This window comes from Podarcis erhardii (assembly GCF_964252035.2).
Source record: "Podarcis erhardii genome assembly, chromosome: 7".
Lineage (NCBI taxonomy): Eukaryota > Metazoa > Chordata > Lepidosauria > Squamata > Lacertidae > Podarcis > Podarcis erhardii.
In genome coordinates this window covers 82,571,394-82,574,649 of record NC_138511.1, presented here as the reverse complement: position 1 = coordinate 82,574,649, position 3,256 = coordinate 82,571,394, and the positions used below count along the sequence as shown (strand labels likewise).

At 50.6% G+C, this 3,256-nt stretch overlaps 1 protein-coding gene across 10 annotated transcripts in view; it reads left to right on the top strand.

Annotated features, from left to right (window-relative positions):
* Positions 1 to 59: 59 nt before the first annotated feature.
* Positions 60 to 3,256, top strand: part of ARHGEF1 (Rho guanine nucleotide exchange factor 1) — a 68,506-nt gene continuing 65,309 nt past the window's right edge. For 5 of the 10 annotated variants that reach the window (XM_081868744.1, XM_081868743.1, XM_081868742.1 and 2 more), the window contains exon 1: positions 60 to 198. The gene's annotated coding sequence lies outside the window, so the exon portion shown is untranslated. Of the gene's footprint in view, positions 199 to 572; positions 740 to 3,256 lie in introns of those variants that run through there. The other 5 variants (XM_081868745.1, XM_081868740.1, XM_081868736.1 and 2 more) reach the window with 4 other exon arrangements.

Genomic DNA, 3,256 nt, shown 5'->3' with positions numbered 1-3,256 from the left:
GGGAGGCGCTGCGGGAAGGGGAAGGAGGAGGAGACCGGCGGGGCGGGATCCAGAAAGCTACGAGCGGCTTCCTGCTCCCCCCCCCCACCGCCCCACATCCCCGGCCAGCCCCTCCCCACAAGCCGCCCTCTGCAACAGGAAACCCCGCCGGGGCCTGGCGTCGGGAGGCAGCGGGAGCCAAACTCAAGTTCGATCCAGGTGAGGAGCTCCAAGGTGCCGCGCGCGTGTGCACGGCGTCGATTCGGATCGAAGGGGGAGGGGGGTCCGTGTGGACAGAAAGGGGACCTTTCCGGTTCGAAGCGCTCTTAGCGCTTTGCTCGTTCCAAACAAACAAAAAAAAGAAGATTTTAAGAGCTGGGAGTTTTGGGGGCGTTGCAGCGCAAGCCCCTGTCCTGTTGGTGCCTGTTTACACTGGGGAGCAGGCGCCCAGTTGGATGCAAACGGGGCTTACTACTCCCGAGTAAGTGGGTTGCAGGCGGAATCGCGTCTCGCGTGGGAGCAGGCTCTGGTGTTCGTGGCCAGCCTCGTGAAAACGCCACCCTCGCGACGTGTTTTTCCAGGGCTGTGCCCCTGGAAAATATGGAGGAGTAGTCAATAAGCGGGCGAAGCGAAGCGGAGTGATCCGAGTTAGGTGCCAAGTCTGTTTCCCTCCCGTCACTGGGTAACTTTAGAGCCCATTCCCTGAAATCGGCGCTGGAAGAGGCGTGGATTCCTGGAGTTTCTTTCTTTTCTTTTGGAGGTAACTGTATTCTGCACATGCTCCGGGTAACTCTTGGCTGTGGTTATTCCAGGATTGAGCCTAGACTTTGACCACAGGATGTGTGGCAGCCCTCGGATTATTCCGTGGCAGAAAGTGGCTGGGGGAGCGAAGGCTAACGCCTGGAACTGGAGCTCAAATTAATTGAATTGAAACTGAAAGTAAAAAGGGGTTAAGAGCGTTGGCCAAGGGTTCAAATCCCTGGCTGGGTGACCTTGGGCCTGTCTCTGCCCCAAGGCCTAACCTATCTCACAGGGTTGTTGTGAAGATTAAATGAGGAAGAGTGGGGGAACCACGTATTTCAGCTCCTTGGATAAGACATGGGGATATAAAAACAAAAATACGTAGGTTCAAGAGAGGAAGGGATAATGCTTAAGTTGGAAGCTGGAAGAGGATGCATTGAAAGTTTGTATTATGTTAGCAGGGAGGGAGGGTGGCTTACGTTCACATGATTTTGTCCCTAAAAAGGAATATCCAAAAGGATGGATTTCAGGTTTTAGAGAGATGGAAACTGGGAAGGCCTGTTAGTAAGTAGGGTGTGTTTATGGGGTGGCGTGTGGCGTTGATACGGCTTTCTGGAATTAGAAACATGGTTTTGTGTTTAAGGCTAAAAGGCCCTCACACAGCCTTCACAAACCTGGCACCCTCCCTCCAGATGTAGGACAGATGTAAGGCTTCCCTGGCACCGTCCTCCCCTCTCTCCTCCCCTCTTTTTCAGGCTAGTTTTACAGCAGGTGTCTTCTCCCTTTCCAGACCCAGGCACCACCTTTTACCTAAACACACATTTTGGGGCCTATTTATTCATAGCCTCATAGAGTCGGAAGGCACCATGAGAGTCATCAATCTGCAGTGACTAAGGCTGATGGGATTTGTAGTCCAACGACTTCTGGAAGACTATAGCTTTCCCATCCTTGCTCTGTGACCCATGGAGGCTGTGTTTCGAAGGGGTGGTTTGTTTCATAGATGGGATTTTTAAGGCCATCATTACGCTGTCCTTTGACACCCAAGAGGTGTGTTTTCAGGGCCCAGCCTCTTCCTGTGCCTGTTTTAATTGTTTTTTAATTTTCGGTATCAAATTATTGTCACCCCGCCCTGGTGCCCGCTGGTGGAGGAAGGGCAATGAATTTAATAATAATAGATGAGCTATTAGTGTTTTGATGTAGGTGTAGAAACTCTTTTTGGTGTGTGTGTGGGTTGGGGAAGAGCGTTTGTTTGTTTGTTTGTTTTCTAAAAATAGGGAATGCTTTGTGTAATGGGAGTGTGTGCCGCTTGAGCATTTTGCAGGAAAAGGGCTACGCTGTTTTTTTGTGCATTAAAAGAAAACCTCTGCGTGTTTACAACCACCATTAAAGGAAAGTCCATAGTCCCATTGTTGGAGCAAGTGCTTTCCATGCCAGCAAGGACCGGCAGCTGGGACTGATGTGAGTTGTAGTCCAAAATATTTGAAGGGCACCAAGTTGGCTAAGGCTAGTGTGGGCAACGCTGAGTTCAGACCAAAATTAGCATAGCCTGGCACCCACCCACACCCATTCCATCTGTTCATATATGAAACACACATATCTGTGGGCAAGTCTTTTTTTTATCTATTCCTTATCCAGTCCATTTCCTGTGACCTAGAACTGGCATTAGGGAGGTAAATAAGAATAAAATCAAGACCCCCCTCCCTTGAAGCAATGGTGTTTGAAATATGGGAAATATTTCCCTGCAGCTGAATTCCTAAGAAGCTGCATACCTTTTTTTGTTTTGCATTCAGGGGCACAACAGCCAGCTTTACCTGGAACTGAACTGGGAACTGGTTGCCTACCCACTCTAGAGGCATGTTGATCCCTCCTCCCCTTGCCACCTCTAGCCTCTCATCGCTCCAGCTGCCCTGGGACCGCAGCTTTTGCATGCCAGACATTTTTTGCTAGCCAGGGAGGCATCTTGAGCCTGTGAGGTCAGTTGCAGAGCGCATGCCAGGGGCCTGGTGGTTTGGGGGGGGGGGGGAAGGAAGGGGCTAGGCTGCTGCTTGGGAGAGGTTTCTCAGCAGGCTCCAAAAAAACCCCTCTCTGCCCCATCTTTTTCTTCCTCCTCCTCCTCCATCACCCTACCAGTTAAAGCAGGGGTCAGCAAACATTTTCAACAGGGGGCCGGTCCACTGTCCCTCAGACCTTGTGGGGGGCCGGACTATATTTTGAAAAAAGAACGAATTCCTATTCCCCACAAAAAGATGCATTTTAAATAAAAGTGCACATTCTACTCATGTAAAAACACCAGGCAGGCCCCACAAAGAACCCAGAGATGCATTTTAAAGAAAAGGACACATTCTACTCATGTAAAAACACGCTGATTTCCGCACCGTCCGTGGGCCGGTTCTAGAAGGCAGTTGGGCCGGATCCGGCCCCTGGGCCTTAGTTTGCCTACCCACGAGTTTAAGGATCCCTTCATTTCGTTTTGCTTCGTAAAGGACCCCTCAGTGTGTTCCGTGCTGTTTGCTTGGCATGGAATGAATATCCCTGC